Here is a 17,777-nt window from a genome sequence, read left to right as displayed (position 1 = left end):
TTGAGTGTCTCACTTCATACCTTTCAGAAAACACATGCCAATGCAAATCCTGTTATTCTATCAACATTCTACATTTATAAGAGCAATATTTAAATATTGTCCCTAGTTTGGGGCCTTTGTCCCACTTGCATGTATAACTTTTTTCAGAGTTCTTGCTGTAACAGGTTGACAGGTATGATAGCAGGTAACCATCTCCTTTCATCAACAACATCTTTAAACACACCTGCTAAGGCAGCAATGGCAAAGTACATATGTCTACAACTGGGATCCTGCTGCACAACAACTGTCTTTGAAATTCATGCTAATAACGATGGATGCAGACTTGTGTCACAGACTGCATGCATGCACATATAACTGGCAAATACACCTGTTGCAGCACTAACTCAGTAGCTTAGTCTGTTAAATGCCTTGCATGCAGCACATTTTGCCACCCACAGTCCTGGGTTTGAATCCAGTGTATCGCACTTCTATTACAGTCTTGTGAATATAGTAAATAATGACTGTGCCATGCAATTTTGAACCACAAAAGTTGCTGCTACTGAATTAACTGCTACCCATATTTGCAAGTCAAAGGCCTGTAGGTAGGAACACACTGCACATATTCGTATAGCCTAACTATATGTTGCCTACTACTCTGTGATTGCCACTGTTATATAAAAGATGTACCTTAAGCACATCCCTCAAGTGGACTGTACAGGGCACCCTCACCTTGGATCTGCTGTAACGACAGAGCTTACACTGCTTCCTCAGTTACACATACAGTTTGTTGTCCTCCAAAGTGTTCACACTACCCCCATGTGTCCTAGGCTGCAGCAGCTGCAGTCTGTAACATGCACAGCTGTATGTTAAGGTAGCTGCTACAGATCTACCATACCTCACAACCCCCAGAACAAGGGATCCAGACAAAACCATACATAAAGGGGGGCAAAGGTCCAGTGACAGGGACATGTTTCACAGTTTTTCTCTACAAAGATAGTGAGCTGATAGAATAGCAGCTACTGCATCAACATGCATATTCCGATGGATATGACATCTGGCACTCACATGTTTCTCTACCCTTACTGACCTCAACCCACAATGTTTAACACTGAACAGCTAGATAATTACAATGTCATGGGACAATGTCCAAACATAACATGCAAAACTATTAACATACCTCATACATCTCAACAATGGACAGTAGTTGTACCTATCCTCTGCAATGATGTAGTCTCCACACCTCACTAATGTCCATGTCAAAGACTAAGAAAGGGGCCAAGGGCTACATGATGGTCTTAAATACTGCACTGTGAAGCCATGTCATTGTCTAACAAAAGTGCAACCCAGCTGTTTTGGATGCAAGTAGTGTATCTGAACCACAGAGTGGTGCACAGGCAATTACCTGTTAATGAGCATTACCTACAAAAGGCAATCAACTGCCTATGGGTAACAGTTTTGTATGTTGCTGTACCATGATAGACTATGATTTAGCAAGCTTTTTCTTGAGGATTTGTTCTCAAAAGGATTATGTCAGTTTACAAGGTATGCAATACATGTCCCCATTTAATGGGACACAGATGGGAGGATGGAGGTATTGGGAGTAGAGATTACAACAGTAGCCCTGTAGTACATCTATGGGAATGACATGTTAGTGATACTCTGCTGTCCAACAGCTACAGGCATGCCTCTCAACTGTGCCTGCTTTGAATCATATCACAGCTGTGTTCCTCTTACCATGTTCTACAATGGACAGCTCCTGCATGAAAGCTAGTAGATTATGAGTTAGACATATTGACAGTAAGTAAGGGTGGACATAGCTGTAATATCAAATGATGCACTGTTATTCAGCTCCTCTCGGTCTGTGAATGTCACACAGGAATAGGTCAGACATTGCAAAGTTGTCCCTGACTGCCCTGATGTATTCTGGCTAGGTCATTGTTTTGTTGACATTTGTACCTCATCACTTGAGGACAATGGCAAACAAACCTGGTAAACCCCTACAGCAGGAATTCAGGTCATAGCCATGATTAGTGGGGGGACACTGGCCCAACCTCAGCAGCAGAGTGTACATATTGGCCATACAAAGTAACATTATGAATAGACTTACAGATATTACTGTAGCATAAGTGTATTCTGAGGGGTCTGGCGTATGACAGCTAGATTATCTATGTTCTGACAGCAATCATCAGTTATTGGCCAACTGTTTGACAGACATCCACATGTTTGTGCCAAAAAGACCACATATATCAGGCACACGTAGACATTACACTAACATCTGTGTACAAGAGAGGTATGATGCCTACAGAAGATATACTACAGGAGGTTTGCATTGTTGCCTGTCATTGTGGCTCATTGGTGTTGCTGGACTGTCCCCATATAGTTGTAATAACACACATTTGTTTGACAGTGACTATATGACATAGCAATGGGACTTTGCCCATAGGGGACACACCACAGTAGATGGCATTGATGGGTGTGGAGACATACAGCAGACTCTGTCATGGCAGACAGGAACATAACCGGTATTGCTGCTATGCTGGTGATAGCCACACATGTAGTGTGTTGATAGACTGTGGGAGGTAGCAGTGGATAGTGCAGGCCATTTTGGTTGTGCAGGGTTTGTAGATAGTGGATGTTAATGTATCCGGTCCTGTGATGTGTTCCCCTCTTGTTGTCTTTCAGGAAGGATGCACCGAAGGAGGCAGACACCATTTTCAGTTGCTGAAAAGAATGTTATCCTGGATGGTCTCAGACAGCATCATAACATTCTGCTCTCCAGGGCTTACCAGCATCATGAATAACTTGCAGCACTGTGGGCTGACCTCTTCAAGGCAGTCAACCAAATAGACCAACAGGACAGGACCTACAAGCAGGTCCAACACAGGGACACATATATGGTCAATGCTGCATGGCAAAGGGCAGTTGCTGTGGCCAGGGACCATGCTGCCACCGGTGGAGGGCCTGCAGCAAAACAACCACTGTCTGCTATAGAGGAATTTGTGGTAAACCTGGGAACAACCACCAGTTCACAAGCATCCATCACCCCATACATCCTGGAGGTGGGTGCTGCAGCATCCACATCATAGGAGCCTCCAGGTAAGCTTGCTGTGCTCAACACTGTAAAACTGTAGCAGTCATTGTGGCAGCCTCTGCATACCAGTACATCGGTGTCAAGTCTATCTGCATAGGAGGGTTTGGTTTTAACACGCAGTTATGCACACATGCTCAGAATATCAGCAATGTAGGCGGTATCACATTAGCTATTGTACATGTAGATATATATGTACATATTACCCTGTAACAATGCCACATTTGGTATTGCTGACAATACAGCTCCCTCACATTTCCATAGGTCTGTCAGGTTTGGCTGAAGTCCAAGGTCCTATAACTGGTAGGTGTGATACTTTTGCTGTTGTATGGATCATATATACCCTAAGAATGTTAAGGGCTGTCATTTTGACCTAGGTACAACTGTTATGCTTAACCAGAGTAGACTAGATCGCATGTTCAATTTTGGATCAGTTAACTAGAGTGCATTGAATGGTAATCACAGTCATATATTTGCAGGAACATTTGCACTTAATTTTGTGAAGGACTATGCAGCCTGCTATACAGGAGGTAATCACTCGCAGATGCCTGTTCACACACAATATGGAGATGGTGCATATCTGAGACAGTGATACTATAACTGGCATAGTATGGTCTAGAATGGTGCACTGTGTTTTAGAGGTAGGTCTATCAGATACACTGACATATTGCTTATCTCACAGGTGCATCTTACAGACAACATTAACTGGATGTAGCTGCAGTGCATATTGTAAAGGGCCTGTCTTGTATGTGTATGCTGTTGTGTGTTTGTGCATTGTGAATGGGATAAGAAATAAGATGTGGAATGTGTAATGGAGTTGCGGGTCCCCTACTGTATGTGTCTGTGTGAATTACCATACACAGTAATGCAGGTAGTAATGTACCTATCTTGTCTTCCTCCTCACAGGTGAACATGGGGTTGGAGTCTGTCCCCATCACAACCTGATGTCAGTGTCTCATCAGACTCTGATGATGATGGTGGCCATAGAGAGGCACAGGTGAGGTTGTTGGGGGCTGAATCTCTCTCATGGGATGACATCCTACGTCCTCCTCCATTGTCCCCACACACAGTCAGTATGCCCACACATACCCAGTCCCCTAAGGCCACAGATATAAGACAGTCAGAGTGTGGTGACATTGAACAGGACAGTGTGGCAACTAAGGCATCCGTAAGTGTAGATGCTGACCATAGCCAGTGAGCTGATGAGGTCTCACACAGGTAGATTGACTGGGGTGCTTGGAGGAGGACTGCTGCCCATCCACCACCCGTCACAGGTGTCACATCACGGGTCACTTGCAACATGTCTCGGTCTGTCATGGAGCCACAGGCACATTCTGAATGTAACACCAGATGGATGCTCAGGATTATGGATGCAGCACATTCTGACATCCATGACTGCCTCCACCTCAGTGGTAATGCCATGAATTGTTTCACTTATGTAGTGGACAGACAGTGGGCCGAGGCAGTGTCAGTGTTTCACCGCATGTTGTTTGTGCTGGAACATCTGGTTGGAGTAGGGCATCAAACACGTGGATATAGGTCAGCAACACCATCTGCTGAGAGTCCACATTGCCATGCACACTCTTGCTCCCATAGTAGCAGTACGTCCAGCACCACAAAAGGGAGTGTGCTGTCCACACCATGGCATGGCAGGCCATGGGCAGGTAGACCTGAGTGGTTCCATGCGGACACGGGCCCAGCAGACAGCAGTCACCATCAGCTACTAGCACAGCATCTGACCCTGGGCATGGTGGTGCCAGTGCCACTCCTTGAAGAGCCAGTTCCCATGTCTGTGGCTGAAGACGGTGAACTCACCAGTCTGCCATGTATGGTCCTCAGCTATCCAACATACACACATGTAAGGCTAGCACTGGGCTTGACTGTGTACACTCACACACTCAAACATCACTGTCACATGCAGGTCAGCAACAGACACAAACAGCACCTCTCCATGGCCCACCTAGCTAGTACCTCTTCCTTACCCACACACATGCTGTCAACTGTTTGGTATAGCCTAGGCCTATGGCACCCCCACACCACATCCTGGGCATGTGATGATACCTGTGCCCCAAGCCTGCCATCCATGCCATCGATGCAGGAATGTGCAAATATGTGACACACCCCCTTTTGATTTCACCTACTTTTGTGTGAACACCACATGGGTCTGGGCCTACACAGATTTTATCTGCTGACACGATAATCCTTTTTTGCTATTCAGTAACCTCAGCTCATTTGCCTACAGATCCGTGTGCAGGGGCTGCCTCCTTAGCAACCACAGAAATCTACCATTGAACATACTACATGCAAGGCCCTATAATGCATTATTGTCACATATCTATTATTTTCCATTTTTACACTTTGCATAATGGCATGTTTGCACATTACTGAATGCCATGCAAATGTAAAAAAAAATTATATTAAATTATTTTGTATTACTTTTTGGACACAGGGGGCATAGTTTTGCATATATCTGTGCTTGCTTTGCTATTTCTGACCTTCTAACTGAGCTTTTACAGCCCTTGCTCACTTTTTAATTTCTTGTACACAGAAATTTTCTGTGTACACTTCGGACACCAACACAGTTCTGCAGGACTGCCTATCTACTTGCTGGATTGCTCCAGTACCCTCATTTGCATGCAGTTCATCTGCTTATGAGGTGATTTGCATGGCATGGACACTTCCGTGTTGCATGCTCATGCGCACCCCTCTGCTCTGTTTACTGGATTGCACGGCTGCTTACTTCTGTGTAAGCTCCATGCCATTATGCCTATATGGAAAATTGCTCCATGTAGACTTTATTGAATTCCACCTTCTGGCTAAAGTAAATTACAAGTAAACTATAAAACTAACAATCATAATATAAAGTCAGTACACTATTTATATACAGACAAATAAATAAATAATTAAATAAATAAAAATAAACTGAACATGTAGGAAAAATAAGTAAGTAAACAGATAACACATCAGAATCTACAGTAAAAAAAATACATCAAAATATGCTGGAGCTAACTGATGAGACTAGTGATGTCAAGAGTTCTGCCAAGTTACGTTATACAGAAAAGATCCCTGAACATGCAGAACAGCATATATGATGCTGAAACCTGCTCTGCTCTAAATCCCTTCTCAGCAGAATGTCCCCAGACAAGGGTATCACCAGGTACACAAATTAAAAAAAAAAGGGGCACTGGGAGCAACATTACATCTGTTGATGATTGTTCAATTGTATACAAATGGGGAAAAAATATTTGCAGGCCTGGTATGTCTGATGTACAAATTATCTCTTACTGCAGCAACAACAAACATTGTACATATGAAAATTGTGTGTGTGTGTGTGTGGGTGTGTGTGTGTGTATGTGTGTAAAGTTTATATATATATATATATATATATATATATATATATATATATATATATATATATATATAGGTAATTTAGTAGAACAACCATTTGTCTGATACATAATTATATATATAATATATATATGTATATAGATTCAATTCAAAATCTTGAAAGCTCAAAATACTGAAAACCCATAATACCGACTCTCATAATATAAAAAAACATACAGGACACTAGCACTGATTATATTGCAGCAGAAATACATACAGAAACATATTACCCTTCTACATGTATAAGCAAGGGGGGAAGCCCCCCCTGCACCCCCCACAGCCCCTACTACTTAAATATATAAATCACAGAAGACAATGGCAAATATACCGTTACATGCTACATGCTTCACAACTACATGTTGTAACCTTAGTCATGTTCCCTTTTAATGTACTATATTACAACATAACTCATCTTACTGTAGTGAAGTGCGATCTCAGAGATGATATATTTAAGTAGCAGAGAGTGTGGGTGCAAGGGTACTTTCCCCTGCATATAATTGTATGTATTTTTCTGCAATATAATCAGTGTTGGTTTTCTATATGTTTTTCCTAGATTATGAGATTCGGTATTATGAGTTTTCAGTATTTTGAGATTTCAAGATTTTGAGTTTAAGATTTTGTGCTTTCAAAATTTTGAAGTGAACCCATATATATATATATATATATATATATATATATATATATATATATATATATATAAATATAAATATATATATATATATATATATTTATATAAATATATATATATATATAGATGGATGTGGGTGATTTAGCAGAATGCACATTTGTCTGACATAATTATATATATCTATATGGATGTGGGTAACTTAGCAGAATATACAATTGTCTGACATATAATTTTATATATCTATGTACGGATGTGGGTAATTTAGCAGAATACACTTTTGTGACAACACACATTTGTGTGACACAAAATTATATATATATATATATATATATATATTTATATATATATATATATATATATATATATATATATATATATATATATATATATATATATATATATATATATATATATATATATATATATATAATAATAATACAAAAACTCAACAGAAACGAAGAACAGAAATTATATGCTAAAAAACTTTGTGAACATCATGTTAAGGCAAACAAAACACAGGGAGCCAGTAATTAGCTCGTTCATCCAGTTTAATATGCTGGACATCATCAGAAACAAGAAAAAATGCATTGTAATCCCTATATATACTGTTTATAAAAACAAAGTGACATCAGACTAAATGGGCCAATGTCACACCTAATGAATATTCTGGGTATAGCTGCTGTGTCCGGATGCATGTGCCATAGATACCACACTGTCCTGGCCATTGCCGACTGTAGACTGTCCCTCAGCTAAGGGCATTGGTGATGAGGGATGTATTGGCAGTATGACTGTGTTCATGGATGGGGTGGACAGCTGTGTACTGTTGATTGGTGGCCCAACGACAGACCCTGGCAAACATGCCTGTGCCTCAACACACCTATCATCATTATCACTATTTGAGCCAGTGACATCAGGTTCCCTACTGCAGTGAACCAGTGCAACCTCAGCACCTGTGAGAGGAAGACAGGAAGCACACTTTACGACCTGTACATGATGTCAGAACAAATGCACACATGAACACATGCACACATGCACACATGAACATATGCACACATGCACACTTGCACACATGAACACATGCACACATGAACACATGCACGCATGAACACATGCACACATGAACACATGAACACATGCACACATGCACACATGAACACATGAACACATGCACACATGAACACATGCACACATGCACACAAATACACTCCTCACTAAATCAGAGGCACACACACACACACACCACCAGCAATCCAGAACATACTCAATAGCGGTTGATGGTGGGTTACAGTATCACAAGACAAACAGTCATATCACATGTGTCAGCATGCACGACGTGTGTTGCTCAACAGCATGCAGTGCAAGTCTAGACAGTCCATGTTAACAACAGTATACATGGCTTTGATGCATGTGTGTTGTTCAGTGATTGTCCTCACCCTGGAATGCAATGTGTACATGGACACAACATTGCTGTGCAAGTATTACAAGCTCTGCAATGTGCTGTGCACCATCACTCACAGGTATAAATACCATGGCTGGATGTTTATCTGTGTGTCACATAGATATCCATTACTGATTACAGTCTCTGTGTCTTTAACAGATAATTGTGGACACTGGTGTAGCTCATGCATGCTATGTATACACACAGGATGAGTGGTGCGTGTATACCTGATGGAAGACCATTGCTCAACATAGCCATTGTACAGTAGTTATGGTGACTGTAGAACATATTGTGGACATGCCAGTGCCAGCCATGACATGGCATGCTACAACACAAGTGCAACATTGAACATCACACATACCCAATGTGTGGCATGTGACCTATACACTCAATAGCATTATAAGACATATTTGTGTCACTTGGTGCGAAATGTGATTGCTATGCATATTGTGTATAGGTGCATATGTTTGCACACATGCAACATTGAAGTGTATAGCAATGAATGCTATGTGTAGTACTATGGTTACTGTAACTGGATGGTGTGTTGTATCATGAGCCATCATTGTGCAGCAGCATGTGGTCACTCAAGGCTACTTATGTGTGCCAGACAGGCACCTATCATGCTGTACCTGAACTGCAGTACCATGGCTACATTCACCATTTCACAGCCAGTTGTTATATGGGTTTGTAAGGTGCCCAATAGGGAGCATTGCCTAACATGGATGTGTTGCGGGTTGGAGAGTGTCACACTGCCCCATGATAGGCCTCTACCCCTCAGGTATATCATGTGTGCTGTGTGGATGACATTTGGGATACCAGAGTGTGACCTTACAGCATGTGTCTGAATATGCCATGTGTAGCATATTAACATTTACTGCGTATGATGGAGTTGTTCATGTCGTGTGCATGTGTATCGACTGCCTATCCAATCTCCACTATAGTGTAGCCACAATTGTTTGGGATGCTCTGTGTATTGCATGTGTTTGAGCCAGCCACTCACATTACTGAGATGTGTGTAGTCTCACAGCAAACATGCACAGCATGCATTATGCATAGTTGTGTTCCATGTGTACATGGCCTACACCTCACCTATGACATGCACATTTTATTATCAATATCAAATGTAGAACACACTCACCAGCATGGGTCTGCTGCCTTGCTGTCATACCAGAGGGACCTACAAGGATATGAAGCAGTTTTTCATTGGCAACAACTGTGGCATTGCTACTGTGGGTTTGCAATCTTACAGTAGCACAATGGTTGACAGTCACAGACCTACACATCATGTTCCAAATTATCAATATTGAACAACACCAGGCTCCACATCTTCTAACTACCCAGTACACATCTCACATATACATGATCTAACAATAGAGGTAGCAGTAGTCTACAGATATGCCATCTTACCTCCATGCTCCATGTGAACTTGCTGGGGGGCTCTGGCCACCATGATGATGCATGTGTGCTGTTCTTGTTGTTGGCTGGGAGCCCCCAGGCTCAGGAGCAGCTCCTCCACTCAGGTGAGTGGGGATGGGTGGCAACCCCACCACCTGTGGCAAGCTGTTGCCTATGGACATCAGATGCATGCTGCCAGACATGTCTAAGTAAATCACTGCAGTGATGTTGTACCTACTCATAATTCCGGTTATGCATGCCTATGTCATTTATCCTACGGACAACATTTTGCCACAGTGCAGTCCGCTCATGCTGGTCCTGGCTGGTTCTTGAAAATAGCAGGGAGTACTGTTGGATGAGACAGTTGGTTAGTATTTCATCCTCTGCATGGCTATAGGCAGGATTGCGATGGTGGGACATGACCCTGGAAGACAATAAAATGATATGTGTGAGCAAGTCATGTGGCACACAACATTCTACAGTACAGATATCACTAAACTGCCATAAATAGCAAACTATTGTCTGTCAGAGGATACACACTTTCAATACCACACATCAGTACTCAACCCACAACTGCCTGACACTGGCTGACACACAGTTTATATTAAAACATTTTCTGCACAGCAATGAAGATAAACCACTATGTAAGACTATGCAACAGTACATTGCCCGCTGTATGCGACACGATGCACCACCTAGCCACAGGAGGTATATATCCAGCTAATGCATAACGAAATATGTACTCCATTGCAATGATTGTAAAATACAATCCAGTTACAGTATTGCCAGTATGCCACACTAGTTGTTGACAAAAAAACCCTGTCTACAATATGTGCACATTCATGAATATAGGAGGCATACTGCTGTACTAGACTATACATGTTGCTAGATACCCACTTATATCCTGTAACACACATATGACCGAGGGCATGTTACAGGCATACCCACACACACATCAGACATACATACAGGACACAGAGGTATGGCAACCCAGATGAGCTTTATGTGTGTACCATACAGTACTGTGTGTCAGTACTTACAAACCCTTATGCCTGAGGTATGTAATCTGTGAGGACTACAGGGAACACACAAAACAGTGTTTCCAAGCAATGTGGACATACACTATACTGTGCTGTTTAGGCCTACAGCTTCAGGTAGTACTACAGTTCATACAGGAGTTTGATTCACCAGCAGTACCAATCAATGAGCATACATGTACTGCTTTATCCTCCAATGGCACACCCCAGTTAACACAAAGGGACTACTTCAGACAGTATGCCATACTGCTTTTTCTGGCTAGCATAGCATACACATCTTTTGCTGGGATCAGAGCTAGGACACATAATACCATGACAGAAACAGTTTCCCACTAAGCTATCTGACATATATAGAACTGTGACACATTCACCAACACATTCACCATCACACTCAGTCAACCTCACATAGCAGTTATTGCAACAAGTACATGTAGGTGTGTATTGGTTCATAAGTAGGTTATGGGCAATTGGCCCTAGGACCTATAGAAGCCTAGCCAGATGGTACCCTGGCCTTTGACACCCAACTAATTTAGTCCCATGTGTCCCTGTCAAGCAGAGCCACAGAGGTGATTCCCCGGGGTGTATTTCCTATCTCCCATCCAATCATCAAGACTATTCATGATGAGTGCTACTGAGGAGCTTTGTTTGCTATTGATAGGTAGTTTGTTCCAGACTATGGGATGTCTCTGAGATAGGAATCTATCCCTCCAGCATGTTCTGTCTATTGAGGTGACAAGGTTTAGGTCCCTAGAGCTTGTAGCTCATAGGGATAGTGATCTGTTTACATAGAGCATGTCCAACAGCTATGCGTTTGACATAGCTTTGCATGTTAGGCAGAAGTCACCTCTGGGTTGCCGGTATGCAGCACAGTCTAGCTGTGGTTTTGTGAGATGGTCTGCATAGGGCACCTGTTTGAGGACAGTATTACTCTTTGCGAGGTATGTCTGTGGCCTTTCCAGTTGCTGTAGATGTCTTGTGAGGTACATACCAGAAGGAGCATTGTACTCTATAATGGGTTTTGTGAGTGATGAGTAGAGGAGAACACTGACCTCTTTTTCCCTGCATGACACAGCTTTTGTGATGAAGTGCACCATGTAGACAGATTACATGACTAGTGTGGCACTGTGATTATCAAAGGTGAGACTACTGTCCACCTGTGTCCCAAGGTCTCTTATCATACTTTCGGTGTTAAGTCGACTACCACCTATGTGGTAGTTCATGGGTACAGAGTTTTTAGCAAAAGGGATGCGAATGAATTTCTGACATTGAGCTTGAGGCCATGGCTTTGTCACCAGGCATCTGTCGCAGTATATATGACTCTGTCTCTCCCTCTCTCTCTCTCTCTATAAATATATATATATATATATATATATATATATATATATATATATATATCAATTATGCAAAGTATGTGAGGTATAGAGTTATGTAATGATATTGCACAGTCTTGTGCGAAATGCATTGAAGGTGTTCTCAGCCCATGTGGCTTTAGCAGGCCTCACTGCCTGCAACACTGCAAACATAACAAATCACACCCACAGCGTTTAACCACCACATGTCACATACCAGCAAACAGCCATTGCCCACACTACTGTACAGAACACAGATGACATGGTTCAGATGTTTGACATTTTATGCTGAGCTACATATATCACAGTTATGTCCCACTGCACACAGCTACATACTGATTTGTCCATGGCAGTAGTTATGCAGGGCATCTGTGCATAGATACGTACTGCTGCCACTTATTGCTGTTTCAAAGTATGTAGAGTAGTCTTCAAATACATCTACTACATGCCAGTAAATACATATCTGTTGCATACCTTTCCTTTGTATGTGTTTGTAGTTTTCAGTTTGCTGTATCTTTGGCTTTATTTTAATATGTTTTTCTTATTTTTTTCCCACTGGTGTGGGTGGGGGTGTGCATCTCTTTCTCTGTCTCTGTCTCTGTCTCTCTCTCTCTCGGCATCTGCAATGGGTTGATTACATGTGTGGCCAGCAAGTACAGCCTCCTTTTATAGGTATCTGCACATGTGCATGTGATGGCCTCTGTACCAATTGGTGGCCACCATTTGGTAATTGCATGCAGCCTGCTGTGTGGTAATTGCAATACTCACTGTCATAGCAACCCAATCCTATAAATTGCTATGTCAGGTAGGCATAGCCCTTTCAGCTTTCCAAAGTGGGGCCCATTCTTGTTTGCTGTGGACACCGGTGTGTAAGTCAGAAGGTTGGTATACTTCTTATATCTGAAGCTAGGGGTGTAGCCAGTGATTTTAATGTTGTACTCTGACATGAATGTTGTTACTTCCCCTACACAGTTGTCAGTGTAGAATTGTACTCACACCTACAAATGCTAATGCAAGATACATGGGTGTATGTAGTTTCTTTTCTACTTATACAATTAACTGCCATACAAAAGTAGTTATTGAGATGTATTCATTTGGCACATGAACTGTTTGTGAACTGCTATACTGTGAATATTAATTTACCCACTTTTGAACAGTTTCTGCTTTTTTAGTGTTGATGTTAGCACAGGCTGCTCAAGAAAACTGGACAAATTTCAGTACTGAGTATGCCTACCTACATCCTTGGTAGACCCTGAACACACAGGTTTATTGTATATTTGGGTAGGGGTGCAGAAGTCCAGAGAGCATTATGTATTAATGTGTGAACTTTATTTTGCTGGACTTAAAGGGTTGCTGTGCACCTGTTAGTTTACCAAGGCAAGTAGTCTCTCTGCGTAGCTCCCAACTGTGGACCTATCCAGATGGTAGCCAGATGTTAGCCTGTTATTCTTTGTCTGTGCACCACACCGGTCCTTTCAGCACTGGAACAATGGCATTGTCACAGTTGGTTGCTACCAGTACATGGCTACATCCCTTGGTATTTCAGTGTTGTACTCCTACATAAGGGTAAACTTGTGAGACTCCTTCCAAAGCTATTTGCACAGTGTGTAAGAGCAGAATAGCTGATATGCCTGTGTGTTTCTGCCTCTGCCAGGCCTCTCAAACACCCAGGTACATATATGAACAGACTCAGAGAAAAGTAGGTAGAAGTGAGGTGTACCTTTACAATATTAGAGACATTAAGTTGGGACTTTGAGAGAACCAGAGCATATGGATTAATACACATTTCCTGAAGTACAAGCGGTGTCCAACTCTTACTTATTATCATTATTCATTAAGTGTAATTCACCACCTTTCTGCCTAACGTGTCCAACTCTTACTTATTATCATTATTCATTAAGTGTAATTCACCACCTTTCTGCCTAACGTGTCCAACTCTTACTTATTATCATTATTCATTAAGTGTAATTCACCACCTTTCTGCCCAACGTGTCCAACTCTTAATTATTATCATTATTCATTAAGTGTAATTCACCACCTTTCTGCCTAACGTCAGTAGCTTTCAGAGGGATTCAGAGTGACACAGCTAAAACCTGTCTCAAAATCAGGGACATGCCTGAAAATTTGTCACAGTTGGGAAGTATGGCCTCTGCCCTAATCAGATATGCTAGTGTTTGTCCTGCTATGATACTGTGCAGGGGTTGTAAAGTGCTGCTGTAAATTATTTCCTGCTAGAATGGCTGGTTCTCTTTTTACAGTCATGTAATGCAATTCCACAAGAACTGCTGGTAAGGATACACAGAACAGGATTTGTGTTACGGCATTTCAATTTGTCCTTTACATTCACTCATTCTGATGCATGATATATTGATTTCAGCACCAATTTGTTGTATGTTTTCCATGGCTCAGTGGTACTTCATGCAGTCTAGTATGTACAAGGTCCGGGGTTCAAGACTGACACAGGTATTTTATTTTGCTGCTGAGCAGAATAGGGGCCCTGACATACAGAGTGACTAAGGCACTTTTAAGCAGTTGTAAGCGGGTTTGCGTGGGTTTGCACGATGCTTAGCTAAGCGCACACAAGCGCACACAGGCGCACACTCACGCAAACCCGCTAACTACTGCTTAAAAGTGCTTACTCCCGCTAACCCCCGTGCTCATTTCTTTGAAAGAGAAGAAAATGGGGAGATAGGAAAGTGGTGAAAAAGGGGTACAAAGAGGGGAAGACAGTAGGGAATAAAGCTCGGGATGTGCAGGACGGGTGTAGGGAAGGCCCATAGCTGCCCATTTCTTTAACAGCAACAGCTGTGCATATGCAATAAATTTGGAGGGAAATATGAAACCTTCAACCCCTGTGAGAGGGGTGAGGACAACAAAGTATGTTGTACTGCCAATTAAATATCAGTTTATGTGTCCAGCAGACATGTGTGCAAAATGGGCAGCTATGTATGGGGCGTAATTTTTTTTTTTGGTAGCAGAATGCCCTTTTTTTTTAGGTGAGAGTTGAATGTGGGGTAGGGGAAGTAGTTATATTTGGGGAGGTAGGTTAGGGAGGTAAACAGACAAGACAAACAAGACACATACAGGGCAGAATATGACACATGTGGTGGGTGAACACCATTGACGGGGAAGGATGTTTGGAAATAGCAAGCCCATGAGCCCACAGATGGCAACAGTGGAACTGAGATCCCCACCCATGGGCAGTCACCACTGCACATTCACAGCCCAGAGGATGGTTGTGCTGGGGGCTGCATAGGAGGGGCAGGCACACCCATGAGTCGTGCCACTCGTGCCTCAAGCTGGCATAGGGGATCAGCAACAGAACGCTCAATCTCCCTATGCATCACAGCCTGGACTGTTTGGAGGGTGATAGGTGGCCCTCCTCCACCCACGCTTGCATGGGGGGACAAGCCCCATCACCTGAAGCACTTCCACCCAAAGGTGGCACAGGGCCAATGGAGGAGGAGGTCCCAGGCTTGGCACCAGACCTGCTGGTGCCAGGTGCCATCGCCAGCTGAGGTGGGACAGGTGGATCCACTGGGACCGGCCTTCCAATACGTTCTATGTTTAGGAGGATTTAATGAAAATATGGGTTAGTAACAGGCAACAGCATTCCCAATTAGTTATAACAGCATGCAGAAGTGTTCCCATTAACCCAACACACTAGAGTTCCAACAGTTAAACAGCAAGCATGACACATGCATATATGGGAGAACAGTGGACATTACTACAGCATGCAGGTTTAATTGATGGCAACAGGCCACCAATATTGTGGTATTTGAACAGGGCACATGCATCAAAATAAATGCAGATATTTATAAACCAATAGGACATATGTCCCAACAAATGTTTTGAGATTAGACATACCCATTGAGGTGTGGAATTGCATTTTTTATGCACATACAGTAGGGTGGAAAATGATAGCTCCATTAACAACTTTTATAGCCTTATAGTTTACACTACATTCCTACTGACTGCAGTTATATGACCCCTACATGCATTATCACACTACACATTTGTCCTTAGATCGTGTAATGGGTTTTGCTAGATCTTTATATACATGGGCTGTATCTGACATACAAACTGTCCAGGATGCAGATGTTACTGCTACATATTTTGTGAGTTGCTCAGACACAGTACTGCTGAGATGGTACACTGACAGCTCTACTTTCATATACTTATCTAGATATGTGTAGGTGAAATTATCAGTTATATGTTAACAGCTCCCTACATTTCTGTCAGCACTATGACATTTCTGGGAAACACAATACCAAGCTACTCATGTGCCAGATTAACCTGTACATGCTGGGCATGAACCAACAGTTGAGGACTGTGAATATGCTTAAAAGCTACTGGCACTCCCTTCATCCACTTTATATGGGCCTACCCAACTGTGTATTAACAGTGCTTAATACAACAGTACTATTTCTATAATACAAGAATACAACAACATATCAAAGAAAATGACACAGACACACTACAGGAATTATACCTTTATTAAAGACTTAAAAGACTTTTCTAGAGGCTCTGTCATTTATTTTATATGACAGTACATGCAGAATAATTATTAGAGAATTATTATACCTTTATTTATTGTGTTTACACACATTTTTCAGGCTCTCTCATTTATTTTACATAACAGTACATGCAAAATACTTACTAACCTGCCTGGTGGCGTAGCCTTAGCAGCCTATCTGCATAGGCTTGCTGATTCGCAGCACAGATAGCTGCAGCTGTGAAGTAATTGAAGTGATATTGAGACATACTTATCCATAGTATACACTAGAATAGCAATTCTTACATGCTTAATTCCATGGCTACTTACTCAGTAGTGGGGCATTTGGCATCCCACAGGCCTCCTGGATCCACTGGTCTAGTTGATCCATGTTGCATCTTCTCAGGTCTGCATGGTGGTGTCTGACCTGCTCACCAGTCCGAGGGACACCTGTGGCACTGGTGAGTTCATGAGCTAGACCGTCCCAGGCTTCCGCTTTGTATTGGGTGCCCTGGTACTGGCCCCGCAGGAGTCTATCCTCATGATGGTGGACAAGGAGCCAAACCATAACTTTTGACTCCTCAATGCCTCAACATTGCGCTCGAAAACAAGAGCCCTCTCCAGCACCGGCGATTGCTGCCTGCAGATGGGAGCTACAACCAGTTATGGCAAGTATTCCCACCTATGGAGCTTAAATATGCATCATTTCCTGCACTTTTTGGTGATTGGCTAGTTTTGAAAAAATGCAGCTGAAGGTACACCTGCTTAGCAATTGGTAAACTTACATTGATATGTATATGTGTGTTGAAAGTGCATACGTATGTAAAGATGTCATGGCTTAGTGGTTCTGTACTGTGATTATGGTGCACAGTATCCCGGGTTCGAGGCCTTTCATTGCTTTTTATTTCACTACTGGCCAGACCGGCTAGGAGGTGTGGCTATGTTTTACCGACTTTGCTCGACTTTGCCCATCTTTGCTCT

Source organism: Protopterus annectens, chromosome 4.part0, assembly GCF_019279795.1.
Source record: "Protopterus annectens isolate FY-2018-M chromosome 4.part0, PAN1.0, whole genome shotgun sequence".
NCBI classification, from domain to species: domain Eukaryota; kingdom Metazoa; phylum Chordata; order Ceratodontiformes; family Protopteridae; genus Protopterus; species Protopterus annectens.
Note: the sequence above shows the minus strand (reverse complement) of the source record.